We start from the raw sequence: 21,148 nt of genomic DNA, 5'->3' as shown, positions 1-21,148 counted from the left end.
CCATTTCACCCATTTCACATGAAACTGGCATTGCTGTTCTGAAGCCATTCAGGAAAATCTTGGGGAGACGGACTAAGTTTAACACTAAAAACTGACAAAGGCCAATTGTTACATAGCACTTGCTGTTGAGGTGCTGTTCTAAATGTTTCACATATGTTACTGTAATCTTCCCTATAATGCCCTGATGAAGGTCCTAGAATCATGTCCAGTTTACAGATGAGCACAAAGATCTTCAGACATAACCAAGGTCACAACAGTATTAAATTCTAAAACTGAGATTTGAACCAAGGTTGTCTGCCTACCGAGATTCTGTTTTTAAGCATCTTCTTTTGCCCCAACCCTCTATATGCTGGAGCCACTAATCAGTCATAGTGAAATAGGTGTAAGTGTATTAGAGCATCCTTACAAAAAGTTGATGTGATTCTGCATGAAGAATCTGGGAAAGGGGAAAGTATTTTTCCTGAATAACATTGCAATGGGGTGGTACGTGGAGAAGAGGACACGGTGTTTCTGATGTAGTTCTGGCTGTCAGTAAAATGACCCAAGCGAATTTGGGATCCAAATTGCTTGTGTTTAGCTGCTTAATTTGAAAATACTTCAGTGTATTCATATTTAGCATTTAGAGAAATGCCTGTGAATAGTTGTAATGGAGATTATATGAAAAAACTTCATGAGTATATTTAAAAAGTTAAAAGCCAAAGTGATAAATGAAAAAATAGATCTCAACCATTAGAAATTAGCACCTTGGACTGACTGGGTGATTGTGCAATGGATAGAACATGGGACTGGAATGCAGAGGACCCAGGTTTGAAACCCCGAGGTTGCTGGCTTGAGAGCGGGCTCATCTGGTTTGAGCACAGCTCACCAGCTTGAGCCCAAGGTCACTGGTTTGAGCAAGGGGTCACTGGGTCTGCCCTGGCCCCCTGGTAAAGGCACATATGAGAAAGCAATCAATGAACAACTAAGGTGCTGCAACAAAGAATGGATGCTTCTCATCTCTCTCCCTTCCTGTCTGTCTGTCCCTATCTGTCCCTCTCTCTGTCTCTATCACACACACACACACAAAATTTAAAAATAGCACCTTGGAATAAGATTATGTTATACTTTGAATTTAATTATAAATTATGAGAATGCATTACCATTTAATATCATTATTTTATCTGTAATATAGAGGATATGTGCAGAACTTTGGGTAACAGTGCATTGGTCCGTTAATTGCAGTTTCAGTTTTGTGCAGATATTTGAAAAAATAATTATGTAAGTTATTTTAACTGTCTTTCCATTCTCAAGTTATTTGTATTTTGTAATTAAATGAATTGATGCGCTCAAAAGATCACAATGACAGGAAACTAGAATGCTGTTTATCACAATTATAATAAACATAATTGTGCCCTAGCTGGGTGCTCACTTGGTTAGAGCATCGTCCTGATGCATGAAGGTTTGGGTTTGTTCTTCTGTCAGGGCACTTACAAGAATCAACCAATGAATGCGTAAACAAGTAGAACAACTAATTAATGTTTCTCTCTCTCTCCCTCTCTTGTCTCTAAAACCAATCAATAAAAAATATTTTAAAATAAATATACTTAATTGCAACTAGGTTTTACCTATTAGATCACAGTTCATATACTCACTTTTAAAGGTAAAATTTATTTTTTAAAACTCAGACTTTTAAAGCCATAAATTATGCTGTTATATATAACATTTTACTGGAAATATCAAATCGAGGTCTAGATTATATAGGTTGATTACTTTTATGTATCTGACATATACTAACAAAACTAGAAACTGGCAGCCAATTATTTGAGACTATACAAGGGAGATTTTTCTGACTATACACTATTAATCTTTGTTTCACCAAAAAGAAAGTTTTCGTTTGAATAGAAATTTCATGCCTATTGCTGATATTCAATTACCTTAGTAAAAATGGAAAAAGAGATGACTTGTTTTCACCTGGTAAACTTCTTAATGCTGTATAGACATTCTTGGGGTAATTTTTTTTTAAGTAAAGTCTTTTATTTTTCTATTGGTTTGTTTTGTCTCTTTATCTCTGCAGTTGATACCATATTACATCTTGGTGAATTATGTATAACTTTGTGTTTTAATGCTGAAACACCTTGGATCAATGATAAGTAAGCCATTTGAACTGATATGTGGTATGTGGATCCCTACAGTCTGTTCTGTAATTGTTGTTAAATCTGTTTGGATAACTTACTAGGCGGTATTCATGTCTTCAGTCTAAAATGTGTAAGTTGCATTTCTCAGTAACGAGCTGGTTTTGTGGATTATCCAAGAGCATTTTGAAATGGAGAGTGGTCACTGATGCTAACATGTGCATGTTGTGCATCTAGTAAGATGGACAGTGCCAACCATGCTTTCTTTGCTATGTCATGTTGATGACACTGCTCATCACCCACTAACAGCCATGATCTTTTTCCTATAAATTATCTAATTCCTCCTTCTGTACTTCGGAACACCAAAGTCCCATTTTGTTAAATCTATGGATATTAAAAGATAGAGATCCAACCAGAATATTTTACAAACAATGAACATAAAGGGAAATGGTGTTAAACTATATGGACTTGGCCCTGGCTGGTTGGCTCAGTGGCAGAGTGTTGTCTTGGTGTGTAGATATCCCAGGTTTGGTTTCCAGTAAGGGCACACAGAAGAAGTGACCATCTGCTTCTCCACCCTTCTCCCTTCTCTTTATTCTCTTCCTGCAGGCATGGCTCATTTGGAACAAGATGGCCCTAGATGCTGAGGATCACTCCATGGCCTCGTCTCAGGTGCTAAAATAGTGCAGTTGCCAAGCAATGAAGCAATGACTGCAGATGGGCAGAGCATTGCCCATAGGAGGCTTTATAGTTAGATCCTCATTGGGGTACATGTGGGATTCTGTCTCTCTGCCTCCCCACTTTTCAGTTAAGACAATTAAAAAATAATAATAATAATAGTAAAAGCTATATGGATTTGAAATATTTTAGAATATTATTTACATATTTCTCTCCCAAGGAAGATTTTAGGCTATTGTTTGGGGAATGTAGATACTTCTTTATATATTTTCCTTTGTTATTCTTTCTGTTTTATCTCCTATAAAACTATCTTCATTGTATAGGTAAACTAAACACAATGTACTGTTCAGTGACCAACAATCTATCAGGAAAACATTCGTAAGAGTATAAGTTAGACCATTTGCAATGATTAAAGAAAAAAACAGTTTGGGGCCCTGGCCAGCTAGTAGAGCATTAGGCTGGCATGTGGAAGTCCCTGGATCGATTCCTGGTCAGGGCACACAGGAGAAGTGCCCATCTGCTTCTCCACCCTTCCCCCTCTCCTTCCTCTCTGTCTCTCTCTTTACCTCCCACAGCCAAGGATACATTGGAGCAATGTTGGCCTGGGCACTGAGGATGGCTCCATGGACTCTGCCTCAGGCACTAGAATGGCTCTGGCCGCAATGGAGCAATACCCCTGATGGGCATAGCATCTCTCCCTGGTGGGCATGCGGGTGGATTCCTGTCAGGTGCATGCAGGAGTTTGTCTGACTGCCTCCTCGCTTCTAACTTTGGAAAAATATAAAAATAAATAAATAAATAAACAAATAACAGTTTGGAATGTCATGGAATTGTAATCAGTTAAAGGACCTAAAGGATTCATCACAGCACCAACGCCTTCATTGTATCTTGTTTATTTTTTACAGTAAACAGGTATTGTAAAAAAAAAATTCTGAGTATATTGATCAAAGACATTGTGTACATTTTCCTTCTCTAAAAATGTGGTATGGTGATTACTTGACAGTAGATATACTAATGGATAAAATAATATTACTTGGTTAACTACTATGTGACAGCACTGTTGGTACCTTTAGGAAGTTTATGTTTTCAGCAAAGAGCTCGTGTACAAATACGTAATAACATTTCATTTGAGACACTACATGCAGAGATTCCTAATTGCCAAGAGATCCTTTTGGGAAGTTTGAGTGGACATATGGGCGATTGCCTCATGTTTTATGGAAGAATTGGTGTCAGTGGACATGGCTGTCTAGAAGGCTATGAAGTTTGTGTGTCTACAGAACAATTTTTAATACATGGAGAGAAAGCAACACCCTAGAAGAGCTCAACACTAGGTCTCTTTGGAGTTAGTAGTCAGGTCATAAAAGCAAAGTACTATAATGAAAAAAGCACCAGGCTGGGAACTTGGAAACTTGAGTTCAAATTCTTGTCCTACTAAATACTAGAGGACCCTGTATGAATTACTTAATTTTTGTGTGATTTTTTTTTTATTCTTCATGAGTCATTTGTAAAGAGGTAGTTGGGAGGGAAAAGGCTTGTTGGAAATAGACAATTTCTTTCCAGAAATAAACTTAGATTATTCAAAAGCACAAATAATGGTACTTGTGTTGTTGCAAATAGATGGAATGGCCAGGGTCAGGAAATTCATCAACCCTTACAAGTGATATTGCGGCTACTCTGCAGAAAGTCAGGTGGTTTCCCTTTGTTCAATATTTAGTTTGACCTGACCAGGTGATGTCACAGTGGATAGAACATCGACCTGGGATGCTGAGAACATAGGTTCAGAGCCCCAAGGTCGCCAGTTTGAGTGCGGCTTGAGTGCAAGGTCACTGGCTGAGTTTAAGACTGTAGACATGACCCCATGGTCACTGCCTTGAGCTCAAAGGTCACTGTCTTGAAACTCAAGGTTGCTGGCTTGAGTGTGGTATCATAGACATGACTCCATGGTTGTTGGCTTGAAGTCCAAGGTCACTGGATCAAGCAAGAGGTCACTGGCCCTGCTGTAGCCCCCCTGCCAAGGCACATAAGAGAACGCAATCAATGCATGTTCTGCAATGGCATGTTGATGCATCTCATCTCTCTCCCTTCTAGTTTCTCTCTCTCACTGAAAAAAAAATTAGTTTGGATGTCAATTGATCAAACCACATGCAGACACAAAGAAGGTACAGAAAAATTTTATACTTCAATATGAAGCTTTTGAGAAAGAGCAGGGTGGCTCCCAAGCTGGTCAGAAAATGGCTTGCAACAAGAAAGGAGATTGGCTTAGGATTGTTTTATGTAATTAGTGGTAGAGGTCAGGGTTAGGTAGAAAATAAAACATTTGTATATTGGTTTAGTAACAATAGCAAAGTAATATCTAATTTTACCAAATATAGGATGCCGTCAATTGTAAGATGCATTCTATTTTTACACCAAGAAAGGAAGAAAAGAGATTGTACCTATTAACATCTGTCAGAAGATCAAATTTTAAGGGGCATTTTGATTTTGGAGATGATGAAATATGGAGGAATAAAATCAATGAAAATGATATTTTCTGAAATATTACTGGAGTATTTTGTTTTCTTTGAATATTTTTTTTTAAATTAGCAACATTTATCTAAAGGACCTTTGTACTCAATCCAGTAGATTTGGTAATTGCAGCAGCATGTGTATCTGATTAAACTCATATATCCTTCAAGTCTGTACATATACAACAATGTTTGAAGTTTTTAGCATGAACAACAAAGAGTCGGTATATGGCTTCTTCATGTATGTTGAAATTCTGGCTTTTCCCTCCAATAGCTAATATTTGCTTTTTGGACAATTACTTCTGAATAGACTGCTTGAATTCGCTTTAGCTCATTTTGAAATAATCTTTTCTGTATTTTTACTATGAAATCACACCACCTGTGATTCATGCCCCTAGGCCTTAGAAGTACAGGGAGAAGCAAGGAGCATGGCCAAAGTAGAGTATGGCCAAAGTTCACTCATTATGAACTGATTATTATACTCATCAAGTTTGGGGTCTAAAGCAAAGAAAATTTGATAGGAAGCAGTGAGAAAAGTTAAATGTCTCCTGAAGCATTCTCAGATGGTCCTCTTTCTTTTATTTTTTTATTTGTATTTTTCTGAAGTGAGAATTGGGGAAGCAGAGACAGACTCCTACTTGCGCCCTACCAGGACCCACCTAGCTTGCCCACCAGCAGGTGATGCTCTGCCCATCTGGGGCGTTGCTCCATTGCAACCTGAGCCATTCTAGTGCTTGAGGCAGAGGCCATGGAGCCATCCTCAGCGCCCTGGCCAACTTCGCTCCAGTGAAGCCCTGGCTCCCGGAGGGGAAGAGAGAGACAGAGAGAAAAGAGGGGGGAAGGGTGAAGAGGCAGATGAGCACTTCTCCTGTGTGCCTTGACCGGAATCCAAGCTGGAAATCCACATGCTGGGCTGATGCTTTATCATTGAGCCAACTGGCCAGGGCCAAGACTGGGTTCTCTTTCTCTTCAATGAGGCAATGGGTAACTTCTCTAGCAGACAAAGAGATGCTGATCTTCATCAAGAACCTGATGACCAGACTGTCACTCTTGAGGTAGAGCTCAATGACACCACTGAAAATGTCAAAGCTAAAATCCAAGATAAGAAGGATATCCACCTAAGCAGCAGTGTCTGATTTATGTGGACCAACAACCAGAGGGTAGCCGCACTCTCAGACTGTGGAGTCCAGGAGGAACTCACCCTGTACATGGTGCCTGGTTGGCAGGGTAGCATTTTGGAGACCTCCCTCTACCTGCTCACCAACAAGTAAAACTGTGACAAGATGATCCGCTGCAAGTGTTACGCCCACTTGCACCCTGGCACTGTCAACAAGTGTGGTCACACCAACAACCAGAACCCCGAGAAGAAGGTTAAACAAGGCCCCTACACCACCTCCCAGGCCTTAGGGCGGCCTCCTGCCTGAATTCTATTACCCTGGAACCTAAATAAAGTTACCCTTTTGTGGACTGGAGCAGTTAAAAAAAAAAAAGGAATTCTTAGACTGAATTTTAAAACTATGATACTCATTGAAATCCTCTGCAATGGTCCTTGGGGAGTATGGTGCCTGAAACACCATATGTTCTCTTCAGTACAACTAGAGTAAAAATTACCTGTTCCCTGGCCCAGGGCTGTTAGGTTACAATCTATAAGTAAATGGTCAGGTTTTTAAAAAAATTATTTTGAGAAGTAACTAATTGGTTTTTAGATATTGAAGTTCACAGTACAATTCATAATTTTTCTAGAGGTGAATATTGAATTTCCTTGGCCCTAAGGAAGAACTAACCCAGAAAGATAATTTTTCATAAATAACTGTTTCACAAATATACTTTGTGGGAAAATATGACAGTATCCTCTTCATGTCTCTAGTGTAGGATACATACCATTTTCCCAGCTTATCTTTCCCACTCACAAAAATATACTCCTCACAAAAATTAGGGGGTACATTCTCATGTGACATTTAGAGAGAAGAAAAATATAATAGTAACCCTTTTGAATATTAATGCCTTTGCCTAATATATATGTCATCTCTTTTCTCTTTGCAGTGGTTTCCCATGTCGTTTTAGGTTGGAACTAGACCAACGCTTGTTGCAAAAAACTCAGTTCTACCATTTTTGTCTTTTTCTTTCCATCCCCTTACTCTCTCCCTTTCGGCAACATTTGCTTGTTTTCTGTATCTTTGATTCTGTATCTACTTTGCTTTATTTATTAGTTTTGCTATTTTCCACATATAAGTCAATCCATACAGTATTTGTCTTTCTCTGTTATTACTTATTTTACTTAGCATAATACCCTGTAAGTCTATCCATGTGATAAATGGTAAGATTTCATTATTTGTTATTTCTGTGTAATATTCCATTGTGTTTGTGTGTGCACATGTGTGTTTAAGAGAGAGAAGGAGAGAGAACTATAAATATAGGTACCACTTCTTTATCCATTCATCTATTGACAGACACCTGGGTTGCTTCCATATCTTTCCTATTGTAAATAATGCAGCAATAAACATAAGGGGGCATATACCTTTTCAAATTAATACTTTTGTTTTCTTTTTTTATATTTTATTTATTTATTTATTTATTTATTTATTTATTTATTTATATTCATTATAGAAAGGGGAGAGAGAGAGAGAGAAGGGGGGAGGAGCAGGAAGCATCAACTCTCATATGTGCCTTGACCAGGCAAGCCCAGGGTTTTGAACCGGCAACCTCAGCGTTTCCAGGTTGACGCTTTATCCACTGCACCACCACAGGTCAGGCCTTTATTTATTTATTTTAGAGAGAGAGAGAGACGGGGAGAGAATTGGGAGGAGCAGAAAGTGTCAACTCCCATATGTGCTTTGACCAGGCAAGCCCAGGGATTTGACCTCAACCTCAGCATTCTAGGTCGACCCTTTATCCATTGCACCACATATAATAGTTCTATTTTTAGTTTTTGAGGAATCTCCACACTGTTTTCATAATATCTATACCAATTTACAATCCCCCCAACCATGCACTAGCATTCACTTTTCTCCACACTCTCACCAATATGTTGTTGTCTCTTTGACAGTAGCCATTCTGAGTGGTGTGATGTAATATCTCATTTATTTTATTTTATTTTTTTAGTTTAACCAACAAAAATTTATTTTACTTTTCACTTTTCAATTACTGTTAATATTGTTTATATTAGTTTCAAGTGTTCAACACAGTGGTTAGACATTTATATAATCTACAAAGTGGTTTTCCTGATAATTCCATACCCACCTGATACCATATATAGTTATTATATTATTAACTATTCCCTACACTGTACTTTAAATTCCTATGAAGCCTGCCCTGTGGTGGTACAGTGGATAGAGCGTCGATCTGGAATGCTGAGGTCGCCTGTTTGAAACCCCGGGCTTGCCAGGTCAAGACACATATGGGAAGCAACTACTATGAATTGATGCTTCCCACTCCTCTTCCCTTTTCTCTTCCTCTCCTCTCTCTAAAATCAATAAATAAAATATTTTTAAATAAAATAAATATAAATATAAGAAAAGTCCTGTGACTGTTCTATAACTACTGATCTGTACTTATTTCCTTTGCCTTTTACACTTAGCACCCTAAATAAATCCCTCCTTTTCTGGCTATCCAGTCTGTTCTCTATATTTGAGTCTGTTTCTATTATGTTTAGTGTGAGATGGGTACTACTTTTATTGGGGTGACCACTTTGTAAGTTATATAAATATCTAATTACTTGGTTTTACACTTGAAACTAATATTGTACATGTACTGTAACTGAAAAGTAAAAACTTATTACTTAAAAGAGAAAGAAATAAAAAAAAAACATAATAAAAGGGAAATTAGCAACACTTCTCTTTGCAACAATATAGGAGTGCTTCTCTACTGTTCATTTATCGATGTTCCATGCATAGAAGTGCCTCTTTCTGGAGAGGTAAATCATGATATTGCAAGCATAAAATAATTGTTCCTTAATTTCTCTTGTTCTTTTTTAGTTTTACTGAAATGCAACTTATACTTCTGCTATCCTTAAAGCAACACAAGATCTCATTTTGTTAAAGACAACTAAGTTGAGGTGTTTCATTCCCTGTAGTCCAATTGCTGCTGTGTTCATTTTTTAATAAAAGATGCCAAAGTTAAAAACAGCATGGCCACAGGAGAAGCATTAGAGAGACCTGCACAGCTGAGAGGAATTTTTTAAAAACATTATGAGCACAACGTGATGCTGATGCCCCTGTACCTGTTCCTGTTCTTGGTGCCATGCCCACAAGCCAAGGCAATCTTTTTTGCAACCTAGTAGGTACCCCTGTTCATATTGCGAAATAAGTCTCCTATGGTGTTACCTAGAAATGCCATCAGCTTCCACTCACAAAAAATTCATCTTCACCCCTTTGCTGTGTTTTTTATTACCCGTGTGGGTCACTGATCACCATGCTATTCTATTATTTGTCTGACAAAAAAAAAAAGTATGTGTGTGTGTGTGTGGGGGGTGGTGGTGGTTGTTCTCAAGCAGTCATTAAAAATATTCAGAATTCACTATATCAGAGTTTGTTGAATAAATACTTCAACAGATCACACAGAGGTCAATTATTTTAGTTCTGTCTTGCCACAGGGTTTATGGAAAAAAACAAACAAACAGTGTTTACTATAGGTCAGACTCACTCTAGATGGAATAGACAGCAGCCATTTCATAATTAGAGTTGTACAGAGAAAGATTTATCTTCCATTTGTCCCTTGCCTTTTTGTTTATTGACCTTGCTGTGGAGTCTCAGTCTTCCCATCGTCTGCTGAGGATGAAGCATTGAAAGCTCAGATCAAAACACAAAATTCACAGCAAACATGGAAAATGGTTAAAACCACTATCAAATGTTAATTTATGCCCTGGCCAGTTATCTCAGTGGTAGAGCATCGGTTTGGCTTGTGGATATCCGGGGTTCAATTCCCAGTCAAGGCACACAAGGGAAGCAACCATCTGCTTCTCTTCTTCCTCTCCCCTTCTCTCTCTCTCTTTCCTTCCCACAGCCATTGGCTTGATTAGTCTGAGCATCAGCCCTTGGCACTGAGGATAGCTCATTTGATTTGAGCATCAGCCCCAGATAGGGGTTGCTGGGTGGATCCTGGTTGGGGCACATGCAGCAGTCTGTCTCTATCTCCTCTCCTCTCACTTGGAAAATAAAACAAAGAAAAAGCATTAATTTACCTTGAATAAGTTTTACTTTCTAAACTGAGAGAAAATAGTTCTTATTGAATAGTAATAATAATAATTATTATTATTATTAATTTTTAAAATTTGTTCTTGTTATTGGGATGACATGGTTTGCCAAATTATACAGGTTTCAAGTGTATGTACAACTCGATATAACAGCATTCACCCACCGCATCATGTAGCCCCACCCCAAGCAAAGTTCTTCTGCCCCTATTTCTTCTCCATCACCCTCCTTCCCCTACTTCCAAGCTTCCCTTTTCCCTCTGGCTATTACTACCCTCTTGTCCAGGGGTCCCCAAACTACGGCCCGTGGACCACACGCGGCCCCCTGAGGCCATTTATCTGGCCCCCGCCGCACTTCCAGAATGGGCACCTTTTTCATTGGTGGTCAGTGAGAGGAACATAGTTCCCATTGAAATACTGATTAGTTTGTTGATTTAAATTTACCTGTTTTTTATTTTAAAAATTGTATTTGTTCCCGTTTTGTTTTTTACTTTAAAATAAGATATGTGCAGTGTGCATAGGGATTTGTTCATAGTTTTTTTTATAGTCTGGCCCTCCAACGGTCTGAGGGACAGTGAACTGGCCCCCTGTGTAAAAAGTTTGGGGACCCCTGCTCTTGTCTCTATGTGGTTTTTTTTTGGGGGGTTGTTTGTTTGTTTGTTTGGCTAATCCCTTTACTTGAAAAGACAAATCTTTATTGATGGGGGAAGAAAGTAAGTCCCATAACCTGGGTCAAGTGTTTTAATTTTAGGTTACGGGGTGAGGCATTGAAGGATTTAAAAAATAAAAAAGATTAAAGGACACCTCTCCTATTTAACAATGTTGCCAAGGGCTAATCTTAAATGTACATGTGTTCAAAGAAAGCTTGAGAATTAGGTATTTCCCAGTTTTGCTAGATGATCTATGACATTAACCGGAAAGGGCAGTAAAAGGTCAAAATACTCAAGGGAAAAATGTGTACCTCCTCAGAATGAACACCTGAGGTTGGGAACTGAGAAACCAATAAATGGACTGGGAATTTTTCCAACTGATCATAAACCTGTCCTTATTCTGCATCATTGATTTTCAACCTTTCTCATCTTATGGTGCATATAAACAAATTGCTAAAATTCTGTGACACACCAAAAAATAATAGTTTTTGCCAATGTGACAAAAAAAGTATATATTTGATTCATTCACACTAGATGGCTACTGTTGAGTTGCCTGTTGTCATTTTTATATTTGACAGTCTAAGGGAAATGAGTTCAGTGCCCATGACTGAATTGTGAGGTGTTGCATGTTTTAAGAATTCTTGCAGCACACCAGTGTTCCACGGCACATCGGTTGAAAATCAGTGACATGTAGGAATATAGTCGAGTTTATAACATCTATTGCGATTACTTTGCAGGTTATTTTGCAGTTATAGCTAATGCATTTTAAATTGTCTTTGGATCGAAATTACTGTTCTTAGTAGGAAAGGCAGTATTTCTGTCTGTGATTCTTAAGTGTTAGTAGGCAGTCTATTTTTTACTGTAGTTAAATATATGTAAGTTAAAATTTACAATTTTAACCATTTTTGTGTACAGTACTCTGCCATTAAGTGCATTCACATTGTTGTGCAATCATCTCCACCATCCATCTCCAGAACTTTTTCATCTTCCCCAATTGAAACTGTGTACATAGAGCATACAATAACTCTCCACTTTTGCTTTTTATCTCTATAAAGATGAATATCTTACGTCTCTCATATATGCGGAATCATACAATATGCGTCTTTTTGTGCTTGGCTTATTTTACTTAGCTTAATGTCTTCAAAGTTCATCAATGTTGTAGCATGTGTCAGAATTTCGTTTGTTGTGATGCTAATTTCCTAGTGTGTGTATATACTATACTTTGCCTATGCATTCATCTTTTGAAAGACACTTGGGTTGCTTCTACTTTTGGCTGTTGTGAATAATGCTATTTATGTGGGTATACAGATATCTGTTTGAATGTGTGTTCTTAATTCTTTTGGAGCATACATCCAGAAGTGGAATTACTGCATCATATGTTAATTCTGTTTAATATTTTGAGGAACCACTGTGCCATTTTTGACAGAAGCCATACCATTTGACATTTTCATCAGCAATGCACAAGGGCTCCAATCCTCACCAATTCTTGTCATTTTTTGGTTTTGTTTTTTAGTTTTAGTTTTGGGAGCAGCTATACTAATGAATGTAAAGTAGCATCTCATTGTGGTTTTGATATGTTTTTCTTTGATGATTAATAATGTTTACTATCTTTTCATGTGCTTATTGGCTATTTGCATATCTTCTTTAGCCAATTGTTTATTCAAGTTCTTTGTCCATTTTAAAATCAGGTTGTTTGTTGTTTTGTTGTTGAGTATTAGGAATTTATCTATTGTTTCTTTTGTTGCTTGTACTTTTGATGTAATATCCAAGAAATAATTGCCAAATTCAATGTTATGAAACCTTTTCCCCTCAGTTTTTGTCTGAGTTTTGTAGTTTTAGTTCTTACATTTATATCTTTGACCTATTTTGAGTTCATTTTTATATGGTTTAATTTTAATGTATTCTCATTGAGGAAGTTACTGGGGAATGTTCCAATGATTAATTAGACAGTAGTATATGTTGGACCTTGTGCTCAGCACATTTATGATCTTATTTAAGCCTCAGAATTGTCTTATTAGGTAAACACTATATAATCTCCATTTTGGAAAAGCAGAAGGAGGCTCAGAAACAGATTATAACTGACCCAAAGCTACATAATCTACTAAGTGGCAGACCTGTGACTCAATTTCTGTTTTACTCCTTATGCCGTATCTATACACACAGCTGTGCATAATACTCCCGATTCATTTTTCAGCTATGCCTGGATTTAAGTTTAACTTTTAAATTTATTAGTGTTATAAGGTATATATTTTTTATCACACAAAAGGATAGATGTGGAGAGTACAAAATGACCCTAAACAGATCATGAAGCACACAATAACTATTAGTTCTCGCCCACCGCAGCCTCGCTTTAATCTTGGTTTTTCCGGGTCCACAGAGTGAGATTGCCTTTAAGCAACTGCGTGACCAGGGTACTGTCAAGGCATGACTCCTCCTCCTGTGTATCCAATTCAGCAATTGTTTCATCAAACGCCATATTTGCCGGGCTGCAAGTCTTATCAGGAGCTCTCCGAATCCCATAGTAAAAGACAGAAATTCAGCATCTGGCCAAGTCTAATGGTGTGTGTAAACTCATTTCTCTTACTAATTTCAAACGCTTCCTGGTAAACCTGCGGAGACTTCAACATGATAATTTGTTTATTGTCTCGGATGCCACTTGAGAAAGACATCTAAAGTAATTTTTCACTTTCAAGCAGAGCACCTTACTTTCTGCTTGTGTAGCACTGGGAGTAAGATCTGAGTCTAACAGCTTCCAAACATTGCCGCCACTGCCCTGCAATTCTGCCTCCGTCTTCTTACGGTTCTCTGTCCAATTGCTGCATCTCGGTCCCCTGTTTTCTGTTAGGTGCTGGAAATGATACACCAGGAAGGATGGCTGGCTTCTACCACCTTTTTGTAGGCCATGGAGAGCACGTTTCTCTCTTCAGTGGTGAGTGTGTGCCCATGTTCCATGACTGCCTTCATGGCTGCAGCCATATTGTCACAGCATTCATGTTTATCCCTGGCCATTCCCGTGAGAGGACCGCAGGGGGCGCTCTGCCACCTTCTTTTCCAGGCCCTCTCTTCAGGAAGCCAAACTGGCCTTGGCCACAGCTCCCAGGCTCCCTAGTCCATGATATTGGTGGAGGCAGCCTACAGGGTATTTCTTGAGATGATTATATTATTTGTTCCTTGCCCCCCCCATTTCAATCAAGAGACGAGAACTTTTTGCAAGTTGTGCCACAGAAAAACCTCAGTCATTTTTTTAAAAGCCTGAATATAAGAAATAATTTCTGTTCCTTCTGAGGGACAAATGTGAGGGAAAAGGAACATATAAGGGCAAGGAGACAAGAAGAAGAGATTCCTGGAAACGTGAGCAGAATGAAGGTTTAGTAGGTGACCATGACATTCATATACAATATGGTGGCAGCAGTTTAAGAAGTCATAATATCTCTGATGGGTTAGATGATAGGTCCAAGTAGGGAAGTTGTATCTTGGGATGAGTATGCAAATGTCTCCCTTTTTTCCTTATTCCTATACTGTAGTGTGGCATTGAAACATTAATACACAGACATGAAAGGAGTATGAAGTTAGCACTAAGCCCAGGAATCATTAGAAATCAGTATGAACCAACATATTTTTTTTTAAGAGAGAGAGAGAGAGAGAGACGGATAGACAGCAAAGGAGAGAGATGAGAAACATCAATTCTTCATTGCTGCACCTTAGTTGTTCAATGATTGCTTTCTAATATGTGCCTTGATGGGAGGGCAGTATCACCTTGAGCAAGTGATCCCTTGCTCATGCCAGTGACCTTGCAGTCATGTGTATGATCCTGAGCTCAAGCTGGGGAGCCCATGACCTCGACTTCAGGATTTTGAACCTGGGCCCTTAGCATCCCAGGCCAATGTGCTATCCACTGTGCCACCACCTGTTCAGACTGAATCAACAGTCTTAAACTTGATGCTTAACATACCTAAGATTTCAAATAATACCAGCTATAGACGTTTGATCTCTACAAATCCCCATGTTCTCATATTTAATTGCCAATTCATAGGAAATTGGTCAAGATTAAATATAACTAATATAAAACACTTAATACAGATCACCTGTAGGTAACAGTAATGCTCATTCTCTTTATTTTTATCCCCTCTCCTATACTCACTGTACTCTAGACCTTGGGCACTCTCATTTTCTCGAAAGGCAGAAAAATACTGTGTTATATTTCAATGTTCCCCATCTAAGAATCTATGTAATTGCAGCAAGTCCAGGAATAACGTTGTGTTTTATTTTAACATTGATGAGATGCCATGGGAACAGCATCTTAACTCTTGTTTGTGTCAATTAGCCTGTGGTAAAGTTGGTTTCGTTATACATCATTTTGCTTAAAGTTGCAGAACCTATCATGCTGTTAAGTGAGACTTACTGTAATTCCTTTGAGAATGTAGTCCAGAGAAAAAAACTTGCTGTGAATATTATGTAAATACTCATGCATCTGTATGTTGTTTGCCAAGAAGTTCACTTAAGCCTCATGTTCACTCAGTAATTATATTCACTTAGGGGATGGTTTGAGAATTTTTTCAACCTTTCCCCCATATTTAATAAGTGTATTTACTTTAAGTTTAGCAACTATATTGCTCTGAGATGTCTTTTATTATTCATTTCTCAAGTCATTTTGGAGTAATCAAATAAAACTATACGTACATTAACACCAATAATAATGGTTGTGAGCAATTTAAAATGAAAAAAGTAAAATGGAAATTTTAAAAAATTAGCTAGTTGAATGGTTTCATTGTTGCTAAAGAGGGGTAACAAAAAGGTAGACAACTATAGTCTTTAAAAGTTTGATCCACAATACCCATGTGCTTGATTTTTATTAGTCAAATAATTGACTTCATTATATCTAGTTGGCATATTCCAGTTGTTACTCTCTTCCTATTTCAAAGTCGCAGTTAACGCCATGCCATTTGTTTCAGGAATAGGAGGAGGTAGAATTATATGAGTAGAATATAAAACTATGAAAATTAGCTCCTGTCTGGGAGTAGGTGGACATACCAACTTCCACCTACCAGAACCAAAGTGGATTACAACTTAATTTTAAGAACCATCATCTTAAAGGGGCCAACAACACACAATGGAGAAAAGAAAGCCTCTTCAACAAATGGTGTTGGGAAAACTGGAAAGCCACATGCAAAAGAATGAAACTCGACTACAGCCTGTCCCCATGTACTAAAATTAATTCAAAATGGATCAAAGACCTAAATATAAGATCTGAAACAATAAAGTACATAGAAGAAGACATAGGTACTAAACTCATGGACCTGGGTTTTAAAGAACATTTTATGAACCTAACTCCAATGGCAAGAGAAGTGAAGGAAAAGATAAATGAATGGGACTACATCAGACTAAGAAGTTTTTGCTCAGCAAGAGAAACTGATATCAAAATAAACAGACAGCCAACTAAATGGGAAGTGTTATTTTCAAACAACAGCTCAGATAAGGGCCTAATATCCAAAATTTACAAAGAACTCATGAAACTCAACAACAAACAAACAAACAATCCAATAAAAAAATGGGAAGAGGACATGAACAGACACTTCTCCCAGGAAGAAATACAAATGGCCAACAGATATATGAAAAGATGCTCATCTTCATTAGTTATTAGAGAAATGCAAATCAAAACTACAGAGATACCACCTCACACCTGTTAGATTAGTTATTATCAACAAGACGGGTAATAGCAAATGTTGGAGAGGCTGCGGAGAAAAGGGAACTCTCATCCACTGTTGGTGGGACTGTAAAGTAGTACAACCATTATGGAAGAAAGTATGGTGGTTCCTCAAAAAACTGCAAATAGAATTACCTTATGACCCAGCAATCCCTCTACTGAGTATATACCCCAAAAACTCAGAAACATTGATATGTAAAGACACATGTAGCCCCATGTTCATTGCAGCACTGTTCACAGTGGCCAAGACATGGAAACAACCAAAAAGCCCTTCAATAGAAGACTGGATAAAGAAGATGTGGCACATATACACTATGGAATACTACTCAGCCATAAGAAATGATGACATCAGATCATTTACAGCAAAATGGTGGGATCTTGATAACATTATATGGAGTGAAATAAGTAAATCAGAAAAAACAAGAATTACATGATTCCATACATTGGTGGAACATAAAAACGAGACTAAGAGACATGGACAAGAGTGTGGTGGTTACCAGGGGAGGGGGGAGGGAGGACGCAGGAAGGAGGGAGAGAGAGAGTTAGGGGGAGGGGGAGGGGCACAGAGAAAACTAGATAGAGGGTGACGGAGGACAATCTGACTCTGGGCAAGGGGTATGCAACATAATTTAATGACAAGATAACCTAGATATGTTTTCTTTGAATATATGTACCCTGATTTATTAATGTCATCCCATTAACATTAATAAAAATTTATTTAAAAAAGAACCATCATCTGGAAAAAAACAACTATGGATTAAACTAAGAGGACTCTTCAACCAAGGAACACTGAATAAGCCACACTGAGACTGGTAGGAAAAGCAGAAATGCAGAGAGGGCAATTCAGCTCCCCAGAGCAAACGGCAGCCTGGAGAGACTGGTGTGGTGGGAAGTGAGTTTAGCAGAGGGGGGAGGATCCTGAGCTCCAGGAACAAAGCCCCAGCGTGTAGCCCCAGAACCTAGAAGAGGCGTACGGACAGTATTTAGTTGGAAACAAGTCAGGATACTGTTCGTGAGAAAGAGAAAGATTTCACAGACCCAGGATTCTTCTTAAAGGGACCACCCAGAGAACTTCTCTCACAACCATCCACCCAGGATTCCAGGGGATGGGGAGAGAAGAAAGGACTGGAGCATGGGGAAGAGAGTGTAATCTAGGAGGCACAGGGAGAAACACTTTGAGGGACCGAGACAGCCATCCTAACCCCTGGGCTGAGTCACCCCCCAAATCTGAAGCAAATATTTCCCCTGGAAACAGCAATACCAGCAAAGGGAAGCAGGACACCAGCCAAACAAGCTCTTCCACGGCACTCAGAGCAGAGTCACTTAGAAGGAGGGAGCTTTCGGAACTATAGTATTGATTGTTAGGGTCTGAGCTGCAGAGTCCCAACCCGCACTGCTGTGGGTTTGCTGGGGGGTGGGAGGCAGAGGAATGTGGAAGGGCAGTTGCATTGGCAAGGGCAGAAGCTGGCCAGCCACACCTGAGTCCCAGGCGTGAGCTCAGTCTTGCCCAGTGGGGGTGGAGGAGACACACAAAAGTGGAAAGGCCCAGCTGTGGCTGGCCTGCAATCCTGCCTGCAGGGGGGAAGGGCGGGAGCACCAGAAAAGGTGGAGACTCACCGCTCAGCAAGAGCATGGGAATGCAGCCTCGTTGGCCTCAGAACCGAGGCTTGCTGCCAGACACACGAGCCAGCTCCTCCCACGGGGGTGGGGGCAAAAGCCTAGAACAGGTGGAGTCCTGCAGCTGAGCAAAGGGGCTCACCCCTGCCTGTAGTGAGGAGGTTTGCTGCCCAGCTCCGTGCATATCCCCACCTGTGGGGGTGGGGTAAAGGGCGAGGCCACGGAAGCTTGTAGACCCAGGCATGTGATCACAGCCCCTTCCATGGAGGAGAGGTGGAAACTGCAGCAGCAGCCCCAGCAAGCTGGCACAGGTAATGTCCATACTTGAACGCCCTAGGCAGCAGAGGCAGAGACATTGGGGTGCCTGCAGACAGACCAAACCTAGGAAACACAGAGGCACACACATTGGACTCCAGAAGCCAAAACCTTCTTATACACAGACAAAATGGGAAGGCAGAGAAATGCAACACAAATGAATCAAGAGAAATGCCCAGAAAAGGAACAGAATGAGTCAGATATAACCAAATCACTGGATGTAGCGTTTAAAATAACGATTGTTAGGATGCTCAAAGATCTTAGAACAACAATAGGTGGTCATTATGAACACCTAAATAAAGACATAGCAAATATAAAAAAAGACATTGAAATAGTAAAAAAGAATCAGTCAGAAAAGATAAATACAATATCAGAAATCAAGAACACAATGGAAGGAATTAAAAGCAGGATGGATAAAACTGAGGATTGAATCAGCGAGTTAGAGGACATGATAAATGAAGGCATGGAAGCAGAGCAGAAAAAAAGAAAAGAGACTCAAAAAGTCTGAGGAAACTCTAAGAGAGCTCTGTGACAACATGAAGAGAAATAACATTCTCATCATAGGGGTTCCTGAAGAAAAAAGAAAGAACAAGGGAGAGAGACTGTTCAATCATATCATAGCTGAAAATTTCCCTAAATTAATTCAGGAAAATGTCTTACAAGTTCAAGAAGCACAGAGAACTCCATTAAAGAGAAACCCAAAGAAATCTATACCAAGACACATCATAATGAAAATACCAAAGCTAAGTGACAAAGAGAAAATATTAAAAGCTGCTAGAGGAAAAAAGGTTATCATCTACAAAGGAGTCCCCATAAGGATAACATCCGACTTCTCAACAGAAATACCTATGGCCAGAAAGGAATGGCAAGAAATATTCAAAGTAATGCAGAACAAGAGCCTACAACCAAGACTACTTTATCCAGCAAGGCTATCATTTAAAATTGAAGGAGAAATAAAAAGCTTCCCAGACAAAAAAGAACTCAAGGAATTCACCACAACCAAACCAATGCTGCAAGAAATGCTAAGGGGTCTGTTGTAAACAGATCTAAGGGAGAAAAGAATATAGCAAAAGAGGAATACAGCTTAAAAAGAATAAAATGGCAATAAACAACTACATATCAATAATAACCTTAAATGTAAATGGATTAAATGATCTGATCAAAAGACATAGGGTAGCTGTGTGGATAAGAAAACAGGACCCATACATCTGCTGTCTACAAGAGACACACCTTAAAACAAAAGATGCACATAGACTGAAGATAAAAGGATGGAAAAAATATTTCATGCAAATGGAAATAAAAAAAAGCTGGGGTAGCAATACTTATGTCAGATAAAATGAACATTAAAACCAAGGCTATAGTAAGAGATAAAGAAAGTCACTACATAATGATAAAGGGAACAATCCAACAGGAGGATATAATCATTATAAATATCTACACACCTAATATAGGAGCACCTAAATATATAAAGCAAACTTTGATGGATATAAAGGGAGAGATGAACAGCAATACTATAACAGTAGTGGATTTCAATAACCCACTAACATCACTAGATAGATCCTCAAAAAAGAAAATTAACAAAGAAACAGTAGACTTAAAGGACACACTAGATCAACTGGATTTAATATATATCTTCAGAACCTTTCAACCTAAAGCAGCAGAATATACATTCTTTTCAAGTGCTCATGGTGAATTCTCTAGGATAGACCACATGTTAGGGCACAAAAGTGGTCTCTACATATTTAAGAAGATTGAAATCACATCACACATTTTCTCTGATCACAATGGCATGAAACTAGAAATCAACCACAACAGAAAAACTGAAAAATACTCAAACACATAGAAACTAAATAGCATGATATTAAATAAAAAATGAGTTAACAATGAGATCAAAAAAGAAATTAAAAAATTCCTAGAAATGAATAATAAAGAGCATACATCAACTCAAAATTTATGGGACACAGCAAAAGCAGTCCTAAGAGGGAAGTTCATGGCATTACGGGAATACCTTAAGAAGCTAGAAAAAGCTGAAATAAAGAACTTGACCCTGCATCTAATAGAACTAGAAAAAGAACAGCAAGTAAAGCCCAGAGTTAGTAGAAGGAAAAAAATAATAAAGATTAGAGTGGAAATAAATGACATAGAGGCTAAAGAAATAATACAGAGGATCAATGAAACCAGGAGCTGGTTCCTTGAAAAGGTAAACAAGATTGATGAACGTTTAACCAGACTCACCAAGAAAAAAAGAGAGAGGACTCAAATAAATAAAATTAGAAATGAGATTGGAGAAATATCAACTGACACAACAGAAATACGAAATATTGTAAGAAAATATTATGAAGAACTGTATGCCAAAAAATTAAACAATCTAGATGAAATGG

General features: G+C 38.6%; 1 pseudogene; it reads right to left on the bottom strand.

The window, feature by feature from the left end:
- Positions 1-13,481: 13,481 nt before the first annotated feature.
- On the bottom strand, positions 13,482-14,140 carry LOC136317661 (14-3-3 protein beta/alpha-like; annotated as a pseudogene).
- Between the last annotated feature and the right edge of the window lie 7,008 nt (positions 14,141-21,148).

Source organism: Saccopteryx bilineata, chromosome X (genome assembly GCF_036850765.1).
Source record: "Saccopteryx bilineata isolate mSacBil1 chromosome X, mSacBil1_pri_phased_curated, whole genome shotgun sequence".
Lineage (NCBI taxonomy): Eukaryota > Metazoa > Chordata > Mammalia > Chiroptera > Emballonuridae > Saccopteryx > Saccopteryx bilineata.
Note: the sequence above shows the minus strand (reverse complement) of the source record. Positions and strands in the feature narration are given on the sequence as shown.